This window comes from Anguilla anguilla, chromosome 8, assembly GCF_013347855.1.
Source record: "Anguilla anguilla isolate fAngAng1 chromosome 8, fAngAng1.pri, whole genome shotgun sequence".
Lineage (NCBI taxonomy): Eukaryota > Metazoa > Chordata > Actinopteri > Anguilliformes > Anguillidae > Anguilla > Anguilla anguilla.
Window position 1 is genome coordinate 46873889 of NC_049208.1, and position 15862 is coordinate 46889750.

Sequence of the window (15862 nt, forward strand, 5' to 3'; positions counted from 1 at the left end):
AGGGTCATAACTAAAACGACTTTATGCTTGAAAGGTGCTTGCACTGAAAACGTGTCATTATTTTTCCTGTAGTGCAGATTTGTACCATGGGATCTGTTGATGAAAGTTTTTAAATGCATTTTTTATATTAGAGTTTGTTGCTCAGAACACCAGAAAAAGTTTTCTTTTTGATCGGTATTTGTCACTACTGACGCTGGAGAGAAGTATGACGGTTAAAAAAAAAAAAATCTCTTTGGTTATCTATATTACCAAAACGAAAATGGCTATTAAAATCGACCAAAAACATTGGGTAACCTATTAAAATTTATTGATTAAAACAAACTGATAACATTTAGTGTGGTTAGCTTGTAGAGACCCCTCAATGCTGACACTGTTGATTCAAATCATTGGGTCATTTACACATTTATTAGAGTAAAATACGCTCTGCCAGAATCCAATTTTACACTCAACATTTACGTAGTCCTGATAATTGCTGATAATTTAATTCTGGTTCTGCAAAGCAGAATCTGTTTGGGAAATCCCTGTGGGCGGGGCTCAGGGCCAAAGCGAGCTACCTTCCCAAGGGCTCTTCTTCTGTTTGCAGGCCTGCGGGTGGCGTGGGCGATGCGCAGGGCTCACTAGCGCCCCCCTGGTGGTGGGGAGGGGAGGAAACGGGAAGCCCGAAGGGGTTGGTTGTTCTCTTTGGTTATCTAGCTGTATGAGTGGTGTACGGTCTTCATAAAGCTAGATAACCGAAAGCAACAAGAATCCCATTACACACCTGGAAGGGATGCGGAAGCCTTTCTGTTTCTCCTCCCCACGGAGGAGAGGAGAGAAAACAGGGGGAAGACGCCTGAGAGAGAAAGAGAGAGAGAAAGACTGAGAGACAAGCAGCCTGGTGGAGAGGACGACTGAAGGTAAGAGGCGGGGCCTGGGGGGGGGGGGGGGTTTCCTCAGGTTTTATACAGTGTGATGTCCACATCCCCCAATCGCTTAGCAACACTCTGCTATTTACACTTCAGGCAGCTCAGAGTTACAGGGTTCCTACCTGCAGAGAGTATAGTTATGAGATGCTTGACTTTAAAACATTTCCCATGGCAACAGGTAAATTCCAATAATGGAAATAATGGGCCATTCAGGTCATCCAGGTCTTCTGTTTCGGTCATCAACCTCGCCTTCGTCTTCATCATCATTGCTGTCACTATCATCATCATCATCACCAGCATCTTTGTCTTCACGCTCATCATCATCATCACCGGCACCATCATCATCATCACCAGCATTATCATCATCAATACCATCACTATCATCCCCATCGTCCACCATCGCCAATCATAACCACGATCACCAGCATCATCCTCATCATCATCATCCAAACCATCATCACCACCGACACCATCATCTTTGGTCATCATAGTCGCCAACATCATCAGCATCACCATCATCAAAATCGCAATCATCGTCATTAATGATTATGATTACCGCCATCGTTGTTGGGACGGAGTCGGACATTCCGACTGTCACTTCCTGAATCGCGAGCCCAGTCTGCTGCTCAGCTTGACCAGCAGGGCCCGAGGGGCAGGGCTGTGAGGGAGGGACCCAAACCCAGGGCCGAGGGGCAGGGCTGTGAGGGAGGGACCCAAACCCAGGGCCGAAGGGCAGGGCTGTGAGTGAGGGACCCAAACCCCGGGCCGAGGGGCAGGGCTGTGAGCGCGGGACCCAAACCCCGGGCCGAGGGGCAGGGCTGTGAGCGCGGGACCCAAACCCCGGGCCGAGGGGCAGGGCTGTGAGCGGGGGACCCAAACCCAGGGCCGAGGGGCAGGGCTGTGAGCGGGGGACCCAAACCCAGGGCCGAGGGGCAGGGCTGTGAGGGAGGGACCCAAACCCAGGGCCGAGGGGCAGGGCTGTGAGTGAGGGACCCAAACCTCGGGCCGAGGGGCAGGGCTGTGAGCGCGGGACCCAAACCCCAGGGCCGAGGGGCAGGGCTGTGAGCGCGGGACCCAAACCCAGGGCCGAGGGGCAGGGCTGTGAGCAAGGGACCCAAACCCCGGGCCGAGGGGCAGGGCTGTGAGCGCGGGACCCAAACCCAGGGCCGAGGGGCAGGGCTGTGAGCAGGGGACCCAAACCCAGGGCCGAGGGGCAGGGCTGTGAGCGCGGGACCCAAACCCCAGGGCCGAGGGGCAGGGCTGTGAGCGCGGGACCCAAACCCAGGGCCGAGGGGCAGGGCTGTGAGCAAGGGACCCAAACCCCGGGCCGAGGGGCAGGGCTGTGAGCGCGGGACCCAAACCCAGGGCCGAGGGGCAGGGCTGTGAGCAGGGGACCCAAACCCAGGGCCGAGGTGCGTTTCCTTAGCGCCCGGTCAGAGGGCCGGGAGCTCGACTCATCGCTGTCGCCATGGCAGCGAGAGAGGGTCTGTTATTTACCCGCCACGAGGACTTAGACTGTTGGAGTTGGGCGTCGGTGCCGACCCTGCGCCCGGGGCTGTCGTGCGGCTCGCCTCGGTAAACGTACCGCCTCGGCTCGCGGCCACGCCCGGCGGGCTTTGTGGAATGTCGTCGGGCGTTGTGGGGACATTTCGGACGAGCGCATATCAGGCGGATAGCGTAGCGGTAAAAAAAAGAACACACAGGAGCAGCCGGGCCGTAGCCCGCTGTGGGGACCTCCTCACCGGAAGCCGTTTGGCAAGCGATACCCTCGCGTCCTTCAAACCCCCCTCCCCCCCCCCTCCATCTTACATTCCGATGCTTTGGAATGGCGTGAGAGTCGGAATCTCGTCACAAAGAGCTCCCGGCATCCTTTCTTCCGCACGCCACATTCCCGGAGAAGGGGGAGGAGAGAAGAGAGGGCTGGAGAGAGAGAGAGAGAGAGAGAGAGAGAGAGAGAGAGGAGGTGGCAGTTGGTTGCGAGGGAGGGGGAATATCTTGCCTTTCACGCGCTAGGCGAGCAGATTTAGACTGCGAGCGTCACGCAAAAAAAAAAAAAAACAACCATTGTGACTTCACAGCCTTCCGCTCTCTCGCTCTCTCGCTCCCTCCCTCCCTCCCTCCCTCCCTGCCCCCCAGCTGCTGGGGCCTGTAGAGGTGTTTCAGCTTATCAGTGGGGGACGATGGAGGCCTCTGCCACCCCTTTCTCTCTCTCTATTGCCGGACACCACTTTTTATTAAGAAAAACAAGTCATGGTGATCCCTGGTGTCATTTTCTTGGATTCGTTCGGTGTGGGAGGGGGGAGGGGGGGTGTTAATGAGACATGTCTCATGGCTGTGAGTGCTGAAATGGCTGAGTTGGCTAGGATGAGGGGGGTATAATTCGGGGGGGGGGGGGGGGGGGGGGGGCGGGGCTTAGCCAGCACAGAACTGTAGTGGGACCAGGTCATTGGGATTTTTTTTGGCTGTCCCGAACGGGACACTCTTCCTGCAGAATTGACATCATCGTAATCTGTAGGCCAAGCCAAGGTCATGTGATCAGGGACAATATCTAGATGCAGGAAGATCTATGGAGAGAGCCCACGCTGAAATCATCTCTCTCACTCTCCCTCTCGCTCATAACTCTCTTTCACTCTTTATCCTCCTCTCTCTCTTTCTCATTTGCTCCTCACTCTCCCTCACTCTTTCTCTCTGTTCTCTCTCCTCACACTCTCTCACACACACACGCAGACACACACTCTCACACACACACACAAACACACACACTCATGCACACACACACACGCTCGCACACACACACACACACTCTCATACACACACATGTATCCACACACACACTCTCACACACACACTCTCTCTCTCTCACAAACACACACTCACACACTCTCTCTGTCACACACACACACTCTCTCTCTCACACACACATACAAACTCACACACTCACACACACACACTCTCACACACACACACATGCACACACTCACACACACATTTGCACACACACTCTCTCTCTCACACACACACTCGGACACACACACACGGCGTCAGTGTTGGCTCTCATTGTTGCCGGTGCCGTTAATGTCAGGGTCCTCACAATGGTCCCCATTTGCACTTTCCCAACAAGAGGGTTTAGTGGGGACTTGAGAGCGGGAACACTTCAGTGCCAACGCAGGGAAAAAATGTCAAGTGCCAATTAAGAGAGGTGTGCCACCATTCAGCGCTACCCCACCCCCCTGTCCCCCCCCATCCCCCGCCCCTCTAACCGTACCCCTCGACCCGCCCCCCTCCCCCCAAACCCCCTACACCTCCTAATACTCCAACCAGCATCTCCCCGAAAAAACAAAGGCTGTTTTTCTTTCCGGCACTAACCAATGGAAAGATCTATCCTCCAACAACTGACCACATAAACTGACAAACTGACGTGGCAAATGAGGTGGGAGGGAAGGTGCCCCCCTCCCCCGCTTCTATCTTTCTGTTAACCTGCTTCCCCCCCCTTTTTCCCCTCTTCCTCTCTTTCCTGTTGAATGAAGGGGTTGTTGAGATGGGGCTGGCTGCCGGCTGGTTTTTGGGTCGGCTGTTAACGGGCGGTTGGGCTTTTTCTGAGGCTGGGCAGGTGCGGGCGGGAGTGTTAGGCCCTGACCCACCGCGGGGAGGAACGGTGTCTGGCGTAGCACGGTAACAAAGTGCCCCTCTTCCAAGAGAGGCTGAGGCGCTGAACCCAACCTTTTGGCCCCGCCCCCCTCTCGCGGGCGCCTCTTCGCGGCCGGCGCGCTTTTCCACGCTAATTCATAGCGTCGCATTTTTATTCCGCAGACGCTTTTATCCGAAGCGACGTACGATAAGCGCAAACCAAACGTCGCAGGAACAAATACGAAAACACGGGTCAGATGAAGACACGGTTCTCATGAAGCAGCGGCCGTCCGTTGCCGTGAACGTAGAGCCCTAATTCCTTTGTGAGCGGCAGAACAGGGAACAGCGCTGCGTGAGCAGGCTGTTCTGCTGCAAAGGAAGAGCCGTGGCGTCCCATCCAGGTTAAGGGTGGGTGTGCCTCCCTCAGCCGCGATGAGCGCTCATAAAATCGAAGAGCCAAAATGGCTACGTTCTCGGTACATCCCGCAAACATTTATATTTTCCTGGGGGTTTCCAGTTCAGCTTTTCTGTTCCACTCACCCGCCACCCCCCCTCCCCTCCCCTCCCCTCCCCTCCCCACTCAGCAAATGCAAATGACTTCATGCTCTAATTAGTTGTTGTGAAACGGGGACTGCGAAGCACGCAGCTGCCATGTCCCACTTCCTGCGCGATAGCAGTATGTGTCCCCCGTGCAAGAACAGCCATAATAATCTTTAGTTCCGTGCCGCCACGAAAGAAAATTAAATAAAATGAATAACTGAGTCAGGCAGCAAGAACACAGGCCTTACGTAAAATGTTATGTTGACAAACGTTCACAGCATCGACAGCACAGGAACAGATTAGCATAGCATTCAGCAGTGGTTACGAGCAGCCGTTCCATTTGGTCTTTGTCTGCGTCCACACTGGCTCAGAGCCTAATATGGCGCGAAGCCCATGCATCTTGGGTAGCGTCTCCTGCTGTTGCATCACAGGTCACTGGGCCGATGGAAATACCCAGAAGGCCATGCTCTCAGCATTGAGAAAGCAATGGATGGGAATGCAGCCCTTTACGGTAATGGATTACACAGAAATGAAAAATTTTGCAAAGGTATTGAAATGAAATATATTTCATTTCATAGTGATTTTTATTGTTATATTTGAGTGAAATTTCTACTCTAATACAAGTGTTGAATGACATTGCCTCACACACGCATACACATGCTCTCTCTCTCTTTCTCAAACACACACACACAAACACACACACAAGCACAACCTCTCTCTCTCTTTCTCTCTCGTAAACACACACATACACTCAAGCTGACTCACACACATTCTGTCTCTCACATACACATATATATGCACACACACACTGTCACACACTAACACACAAAAACACAGTCTCCCTGTCTTGCACACACACACATACACACACACGCACAGGCACACAGGGTGTAACTCATGATGATATTTTGGGCAGAGAGAGGTGCCATTTTCTTTTCCTGTGCCCACGGTCAGGCAGGTCTTACCCTGGGCTGCCACCCTCCCTCCCTCATCATTGCCTGTCATCTAAAAGGATTTCCCTGTTTTCGTCTCCCCCCCCCCCCCTCTCTCTCTCTCCCTCTCCCTCTCTTTCTCTCATTCATTTTATTTCATTCTCTCTGTGCAGATTTTTTTTCCCAGTCTTGATTTTCAGATGGTTGGGGTCTGATTTGCATGCATTTGCATAATGAAAGTAATTTGCATGCTCAGGGGCACACTGTACCATGAGAACGTGAAAAGGTGTGTGTGTGTGTGTGTGTGTGAGAGAGAGAGAATGTGTGTGAGTGTATGTGTGTGTGAGAGAGAGAGAGAGAGAGAATGTGTATGTGTGTGTGTGAGAGAGAGAATGTGTGTGAGTGTATGTGTGTGTGTGAGAAAGAGAGAATGTGTGTGTGAGTTTGTGTGTGAGAGAGAGAATGTGTGTGTGAGAGTTTGTTGTGAGAGAGATATAGTATGAGTGAGTTTATGCGTGCACAGATTTTGTAACTAAAAATACTGTGAGAGAGTATATATGTGTGAGTCTGTGCTTGTTTTTAAATACAAGTCTTTGAGTGGCCATTTTTATTTGCGTTTTTGTTTATATGGGGGTGTTCTCAGAACTGAGTGTGTATCAGTGCAAATGTTTGTTTATATTTACTTATGTTTCTTTGTGTGTCTTTGTATATTTGACTTTATATTCAGCTTGCACGTCTGTATGCAGAATTTATTTCCATTGTGCACGTATGTGTGTTGTTACGGGTACCATGTTTTTTATGGTGTGTATGTGTGTGTGTGTGCGTGTGTGTGTATATATATGTGTGTGAGTGTGTGTATAAGTGTGTGAGTGTGTGAGTGTGTGTGTGTGTGTATAAGTGTGTGAGTGTATGTGTGTGTGTGTATATCTGTGTGAGTGTGTGTATATGTGTATATGTATGTGTGTGTGTGTGTGTGTATATGTTTGTGAGTGTGTGAGTATGTGTGTGTGTGAGTGTGTGAGTATGCGTGTGTGTGAGTGTGTGAGTATGCATGTGTGTGTGTGTGTGAGTGTGTGTGTGTGTATGTATGTGTGTGAGTGTGTATGTGAGTGTGTATGTATATATGTGAGTGTGTGTGAGCGTGTGAGTATGTGTGTGTGTGAGTGTGTATGTATGTATGTGTGTGAGTGTGTATGTGAGTGTGTATGTATGTATGTGAGTGTGTGTGTGAGCGTGTGAGTATGTGTGTGTGTGAGTGTGTATGTATGTATGTGTGTGTGAGTGTGCATGTATGTATGTGTGTGAGTGAGTGTGTATGTATTTATGTGTGTGTGAGTGTGTGTGTATGTGTGAGTGTGTATGTACGTGAGTGTGTATGTATGTGTGTGAGTGTGTGTGTGTGTGTGAATATGTGTGTGTGTGTGTGGATGCGTCCACGGTGCTGCAGCTCATATTGAGGTTCTTTCTTCTTGTCCCTTTTCTGCAGACTCTCATCTACGAGGAGAGAGAGAGAGAGAGAGAGAGAGAGAGAGAGAGAGAGAGCGGGAGGGGCCGCCATCCCCAGCTCCACCCCTCCCTCCCTTCCTCTTCGCTGACACGCCTCCCCCCTCCCCCCCCCCCCCCACCTCGTCAGCGTGCCCCCTTCCCTCGCATCGCGAGACGCCGCGCTCCGGAGCCGCCACCATCTTAGAGAGACCAGGGGGCGCTGGCACGAAATGGAGCCCGCCAAGGTAAAAAAAAAAAAAGAAGAAGAAAAACACGCCGCCGCCGCCGCCGCCGCCGCCGCCTTCACCCACCCAGAGCACCAGGCACATGCCCGCGCCTGCCCATACCCCCCCCCCACGCCCCCCCCCTCTCTCTGCCAGTCTGCCGGCTGTGCGTTAATTACCCACCGCGTGTTAATTGGCCAGATCGTAACAGCGCGGTGGTGGGCACCGGGGCGGGGAGGAGGGGAACGGGCGGGGGGAGGGGGGGGGGGGTAGGCAGGATTGGGGATTTCACGGTCGGGGGTATATCAGCCAAAACAAAGGGACAGTCGAAGGGTACCTTTGTTTTTAAGCGGGCATCCGGAGGGGCATCCGCGTGGTCCTCGGCTCCGGCGCCATGGTTACCGTGCCACCCCTCTCGCTGGCCGGCCTCCTCCTGTAAATGGCGGCAGGGGAGGGGTTTGGGGGGGGGTTGGCGGGGGGTTGGCGAGGGGTGCTCGGCGCGGCCATTTTGGGCGAGCCTCTCCGGGAGTAATTAAGCGCGGCGTTTCCGTGGGCGTTAATTCCGTGATTAATCTCGTCTTTTTTCCCCCCTCGTTTTTTAATTGCGTCGTTAATACAGAAGTGTTTATTTGCCGGCTGCTTCTGGGAATTACGCGCGCGGGGGTTGCTTGGGTTACGAGCGTCCCGCTACGCTGGGCTGCGTTTTGTTTTTTTTTTCTGTTTTTTTGTTGAGCGGCGGTGCTCGGTTCTGGGAGGACCGCGAGTCCCGATCCGGGGGGCGAATGACGCGGGCTCGACGCCCAGGTGGTCGACGAAGGTGGCAAAGCCGAGGGAGGGGCGCGAGGACTCAAACCCGCAATCCCGCCATTGTTGTCAGGGCAAACGGTCCTGAGGAATGATCTTCCCATATGCTAGTTTCACCACACCTGGAACAGTCTGCTGCCGCTATGTCTACCGCTCAAAGGTAGTACTAAGGATGCTATTAAAGAATACACCACAGCATATCTACTGCCTGTTCAAATTAAAGTTAATTCAGGTACTGTCAGAATTTTGCCACTGATTAAACTATTCAAACCGCCTTTAACCCATTAGGGTGTGACATCACAAATATATGATTAGAATGTTCTTAAGTGAACATTCTAATGCGGATGTCTCAATCGCTATGGGTAACTGAACGCAGTGGAGTTCTAGAACGCTGTATTTTGTATTAGTATTTTGAAAAAAAACATTCCATAAAAACCTATTCTTAAACCTTCAGATCCAGGTACTCCACGCACAAATCCCACTTACTTACAGCCACTTCAGTCCAGAAAAGATTTTTTTTTACATCTGGCAGATGCTCTATAGTCTGTAGGTAAATAACAAGTGTAGATGGTTTGATCAGCTTCTTCTCACCATTCTATATTCTTATATACTCTTCTTGTTATTGTATTATTTTGTTATTACATACAACAGTTTTCTTAACCCTTTTGAAGAGTAGGTTTTTTTTGGAATGTTTGTTCAAAATTCTTAGTGTTCTATAAATCCATTGTGATTGTTATAACAGTATTAGAATGTTTGATTAAGAACATTCTGATCACGTATTTGTGAACTCCCACCTTAAAGGGTTAATGCATGTGTCATATATGCAATACATGTAATATTTGTTTTTTTTCAGTGTTATAAGATTGTGTTTTGGGAGTTTTTTTGTTGAATTGGAGAGATTGGCAAATTATGTTTTAGTAGTGGAGAAAAATACCACATGAAATTGCAGCGGAGAATCAGGCACGTTGTTAGGAAGCAATGCAGCGATACCGGGCAGCGGGATTGGAAAGGGAGAAAGCGAAGGATGGGAGAAACTGGGTGAGAGAAAGACAGGGAAAGAGAGAGGGGGGGAACGGTGAAGGAAACGTGGATGAGAGAAAGAGGCAGAAAGAGGGAGGGAGTGATGACAGCATGTGAGAATGAGGGAGTGATGAGTGTGAGAAAGAGAGGGGGGGGGGAGAGAGAGAGAGAGAGAAAGGGCTTATGGGGCCTGTGCGGCTGAGGCCTCTCTTTGTGTCGCTGGGTTTTCTGCGTCCGCACGTTTGCACGGGTGCGGCGGCGGCGGCGGCACTAGCGGCTCTGAGACAGATCTCACATTGTTCCCCTGGGGGGTGGGGAGCGGTGCGGGGGGGGGGGGGGGGCAACTTGCTGTGGCGTAGCGCGATTTGGGGCAAGGAGAGAGGCCTCCAAACCTGCTTAAGCAAAAACAGCAATTAGAGCCAGCTGGGCCTGATTAACAGGGTCGGGCGGGGTGGGGGGCGGGGTGGGGGGTGTGGGGTGGGATTCGGGGTGTAAACAGTGTGCCCCATTGTCCCGGCCAGGAGGAGAAAACTCCCCTTTGTTTGCGTTGGTTTATCGGCAGCTGAGAGAAGGCCGCGCTGCTGGGCCGACATCGCCAGGGCGCGAGCGCTACGCTAACAGTCAGACACACAAGTTTATTGTTCCCGTTGAGAGCGAGAAAGAGAGGGAGAGGGAGAGAGGAAGGGAGAGAGAGAGAGAGAGGACGTAACGGGGGGGGGGTGCGGTGGCTTTTTGTTTTCGCCTGGGTGAACGTCGGCAAACGCGGTTTTCCTCGATAAAAGCGAATCGCCGTGCCGTCGTTCTGTAACATGGAAACTACAACAGGAAACAGAACAGTTTCCTGTTGTAGTTTTTTAAACCCTTCTGTTACTCTGCTTGGGGCGGGGCCAGTGATTAAACCACAAAATTGATATTAGAGAGAGTGAGGGGGTTATGAGCTTCCTCAGGGGACCTCAGAGGGACACTGTGACAATTTGGCTCTCGTGTCTCTGAACTCTGACCCCCCCACCCCTCCCGTACCTTACCTGAAACAGGTGTCCCGTCTGTGGAGCCAGAGGACGGGAGGCGAGGGGAGTCATTTTAACATTGAATTAATTTCGAAACGATATGATATTATTAAAAACCCTCCTAATCGATCGGTAAAGTTGTATATACGAGCGTGTATTTAAACACTGACTAATATACATACATACTTGTTTATATATTTTTTTATATTAATATATGAATATTTGTTAATCTTTCGTGCTCATAATTGCAATATGTATAAATATTAGTGAAAATGAGTTAAATAAGAGTAAAAATAATGGCAGCATTTCTCTGTAAGCATTCTTAGGTCCTGCAGTGCTGTATTTTAAGTGTTCGCAGGTAGACCTTGTGTATGTAAGACCTGCGGGGTTCGAACCCCTGTCCCCGGGACCAGCCCTCTGTCGGTGCCCGAGGGTGGGGCGCACGGGCCGCGAGCGAGCGAGACAAAGCGGAGGCGGCGGGGTTGAATCCGCCTGTGTGGGGCAAAAACAAAAGAGCTGAGGGTGCAGCCGGTGCAGATTGTGGGGGGGGGACTGGCACTGCTGATGTGGGGGGTGGGGGTAGGGCAGCTTGCGTCTGGATGACTGGGGGAGGGGGGGGGGGGCCCATTTGAAGCCTGTCTGGATCTGGCACAGGCGCGATCCCCACCCCCATCGGCCCGCCCACTTCGGCACGGTTGCTAGGTGACCGGCTCGGACCAAACGGGGGGACCCGCGTCGGGCATGGGAACCCCACCAGCGCTGGCACGGCGCACTCCCAATTCTGCCCCCCCCCCTCCTTTTCCTCCTCCTCCTCCTCCTCTCCCTCCTGCTCCTCCCCCCCCACACGAAACTGGGGGCCTTGGAAGGCGATCAAGTTCGCGGTCAGACCTCCTATTGAGCTGACAGGCTAGCAGTTTGCTCTCCCCTGCTCCCTATTCACAGCGCTTTCTGTGAGGGGGTGGGGGGGGCGGGGGCGGGCTGAGGGACACTGTAGCACTGTGATGGCCTGGGCAGCCAGACTTCATTCAGAGAGAGAGCGGGAGAGAGAGGGAGAGAGGGAGAGAGGGGGGGAGAGGGGGGAGGATGTGTATTAATGAGATAAATAAGATTCTGTTCACGCAGTTTCCTCCAAACAATCTGTGCTGCTCACACTACCCACTACCCCTCCCCCCAGCCCCTGAACTTCTTCAGACAAGCCACCACACACACACGCAAACACACACATGCGCACACCGCACAACCATGCACGCACAAACACACACACACACACCACACATGCACGCACACACAAACGCACACACACACACCCACACATGCACACACACACAAACACACACACACACATACACACACACACACACCCACACATGCACACACACACACACACACACACGCATACATACACACACACACACACTCACACACACACACACACACATACACATGCACACACTCACACACACACACACACACACACTCGCACACACACACACACACATACACACACACACACACACACACACACACACACACTCACACACTCACACACACACACACACGCACACACACACACACAGAAATGCTAGCGGTCTGAGACGCTGAGAGGTGTGATTAGACGCGTCCGCGCGTTTGCTCCCCTGGTCAGCTCCTCAGAGGGGCCGGCCCGGCTGGCCGTCCGAATAATTAACCAGAACCGTCCAGTGGTCAAGCGCTTGGAGTCGCCTCGAACCTCCCGGCGATAAATCAGAACAGCAGCCGCTGCGTCTAAAACCCGTCTCCCGCGTTCTGCAGCAAACTGACCTCCAAAGAGGATTTCTTTTTTTCTTTAAATTAAGAGAAAGAATGGAAAGAGAAATGACCTTTCTGTCGCCCCTGTTGAGTGGGGGCCTCAGATTTAAGAGCACGAGGGCAGGAGAGGCCAACCGGCCCGGTTTTACCCCCCGTGTGCCTCCGGCCTGGAGAGGGTCCAGCTCTACACAGGGCCTGGAGCTCAGCAGCCCGGGTGTGACACCGGCCCCCCCCCCCCCCCTTCCTGGGGTTTTAGGACTTTTAAGTCACCGGCTGGCGCGGGCCCACCACGAGCGCCGCGAACCCCACGACCCCGTGTCCCGCGGCGACAGGCCGCTCACATGCTTCCTCTTTGCGCGCGGTGCCCAGGACGTGCCAGGGATCCGCCAGGACCCTGGACTCTGCCCTCACCCCCCCCCCCCCCCCCTCCCCCCGGCCCCCGCACGCACACTCGAGCGCCCGCCGTTCGCCCCAGAACAACCCCCCCCCCCCGCCGCGCAGTCCGCGCCACATTAAGAAGCGCCCTCTCTCTGAACGCTCGCGAGCTTAACACCTTCCTCTCCTTCTTCCAGGCAGAAGGTCTGCAGGCCGCCGCCGCCGCCGCCGCCTGGAGCCGGGAGCGGGCGGGGACGCCGCCCGTTGCCACGGAGACGTCGCCACGGAGACGTCACCGCGGGCCGCGCCCCTCTCACCCGCTCAGCGAAACGCCGCCATCCTCGCTCGCTGGCCGGACGGGGCGTCGCCTCGGACGAGGCAGGATTCCAGCCGCACAGTTTGGCGCCTGACATCGGCGCCGTCTTCTCTCCTTCAGCGGCGGACTTCACGGGGCCCGATCAGAACTTTGACGGTCACGGTCCTGTTCCTCAGAGAGCCAAAATGGGTCGGGCCACAGGCCCTCGGTTGGGTCGGGCCACAGGCCTTGGGTTGGGTTGGGTCAGAGGAGTTGGGTTGGGTTGGGTCAGAGGAGCTGGGAGTCCCCCCAGCTCGATGCACTGGGCCCCAGACGAGCAGAGTTCCTCTCCGGCCCTGTGGCGTTGGGATCGTCCGGAGGTCCGCACAGCGCCTACACCGTCATCGACCGTCCGCGTCCCCCTCTTCCCGCCTCCCGTCCGTCCCCGTGCTGACGGGCGGGCGCTCTGGTCCGACCCCGTTCCCCCATCTGCCTAACCTGAACACCCCAGCGGCGGGGTACGCCTTGAGGAGCCGTCAGGAGACGACCCAGGGAGTCGGGACCATTTCCTGCCACACCACACCGACCTCACCCAGTGGGGGGAGGGGGACCCCGCCGTCAAAATGACCTGCAGGACGTCCCCATCAAAAGGACATGCAGGACATCCTCATCAAAATGACCTACAGGACGTCCCCATTGAAAGGACATGCAGGACATCCTCATCAAAATGACCTGCAGGACGTCCCCATTGAAAGGACATGCAGGACGTCCCCGTCGAAATGGCACACAGGGTGGCCTGTGTCGGGCAGGGGTGGTGGAGGAAACCCCGTGTCCCCCTCATCACATCAGCTGCACGACAGCACGTGTCAGCGCATCCCGAAATCGTGTCCCGGGTGAAATAGAGCGTCAGGTTCCCTTCCTGCGCCCCCAAACCCAACTCACAAACATCTGCTGCCCATCTCTAGCTGAGCATTCATTTACTGCCTCCCAGAAAACATTCTACAGTATGTCATTATACAATGTACAACAGAATATATAAAACACACAGTGTACAACAGAATAAAACACACAGTGTACAACAGAATAAAACACAGTGTACAACAGAATATAAAACACACAGTGCACAACAGAATATATAAAACACAGTGTACAGCACCAAATGTAAAATACACACTGTACAACAGAATATAAAATACACAGTGTACAACACAAAATATAAAACACAGTGTACAACACAAAATATAAAATACAGTGTACAACACAAAATACAAAACACACAGTGTACAATACAAAGTATAAAATGCACAGTAAAACACAATATTAAATACAGCGTACAACACAAAATATAAAACACACAGTACATGATAAATATAAGATACACAGTGCACAATACACAATATAAAATATACAATGTATAATATGAAATATAGAATGTACTGAATAATTCAGACATGCTAGTTTTATTTTCAATTTTATAAATATTTGATAGAATAGATATTTTTAAGAAATATTCAAATTTTTACATTTATCCAATATTGTAGAGATAGAATTACTTATTATCTCAAGGTGTAGGTCGTAACTTTTTTTTTATCTTTAACTTGTTTAAATTTTTGCCACAATATTTTGTCATGATTCTTGCTAGCTATTGATTTGTACTTATTAATATTGACCGTGTTATTTCTTTAGCGTTCGCATGAACGAACAGAAACATTTTGTGCCTTAACCTTCAGAAAGATGCTGAATGTCCTCTCGGATCTTTTACGCCGGTGCCTGAAACGTTCCGCATTCCCGTTCACGTGCGCATTTCTTTGTTCTCGCGCGTTTCGCGCTGGCAGAGGCCACGCCTTCCCTGCGACTGCTGACAATGATTGACAGGTGTCTGAATGTGGAAACCCACGGCAGCAGTGAAGGAAACTGCACTGTGATTGGACGGCTCTGTGTGTGTGGGGTGACACACGGGTGAAGGGGCGGGCCGTCACCTTTAGGTTCTATGCAACTGTGGGGGGGAACATGCAATCAGCCGAAATTAGGGTCCAGCTCCTGACTCCTGGGTGGCTGAAGCCTCATTATAAAAATTGAGTAAAATGCACTGAAAGAGCAATATGCAATTTTTTGAAAATTTACAATGTTATTTTTACAATTTTTATTTTATTTTTTTAACCTAATTCAAATTCAAAGGGAGATCCGTTATAAGTCAGACCAGGAGAACTCACTGGCTTAAAAGGCACAGAGGGTCTTTCTCCCTGAAAATCCACCAGCACTTGGTATTACTTGAACGCGTATGTCCAATTTGGGGCCATAAGAAATTACAGGCAACAAAATTGAAAATTTAAAAATTTAACTCAGGTCAAGTCTAGGATCGTACAATCAGACATAACGCGCACGTGAAAAAGCCAGAGGAGGACAGTTTCGGAAATGCTTGATACATCCAACTAGGCACTTTCTCTGGATTTAAAGAAACTGAACTTTTAAGCAGATGGGAAAAGGCTTATTGTGTTACGATGCCTTGTGTTTTTGTCCATTATTATACTACGCTCACACAGGGTGTCACCATGGCAGCAGTACAACAAAGTTTTCAGTTTATGGCCAGCAGAGAGAATTATGTTAGCAAAGGACGAGGGCACTTTTCAATATTGTTGAGTGACACTTTGAGGATCCCTTAATGGGTGGAGCTATCAGGTGCTCTCAATCATTGACTCATGACAACCAATCAATGACTGTGCTTTCGTTGCACAATGCTACAATTGGTTTAAATCAGTGAGTCATTGCTCCACTCATTTTGAGATTCATGAAAAGTCACTATTTTTAATAGATCTTCTTAAACTTAAGTGACCTAAATTAGACTTAAGTTACATTTAAG

The 15862-nt window shown here is 51.7% G+C and overlaps 1 long non-coding RNA gene across 1 annotated transcript in view; it reads left to right on the plus strand.

The window, feature by feature from the left end:
* LOC118232992 overlaps positions 1 to 15481 on the plus strand; it is a 27844-nt gene extending 12363 nt beyond the window's left edge. The window contains exons 3-5 of the long non-coding RNA XR_004766436.1: positions 584 to 896; positions 7491 to 7734; positions 12905 to 15481. This is a non-coding gene — a long non-coding RNA (uncharacterized LOC118232992). The remainder of the gene's footprint in view (positions 1 to 583; positions 897 to 7490; positions 7735 to 12904) is intronic.
* Positions 15482 to 15862: the final 381 nt, after the last annotated feature.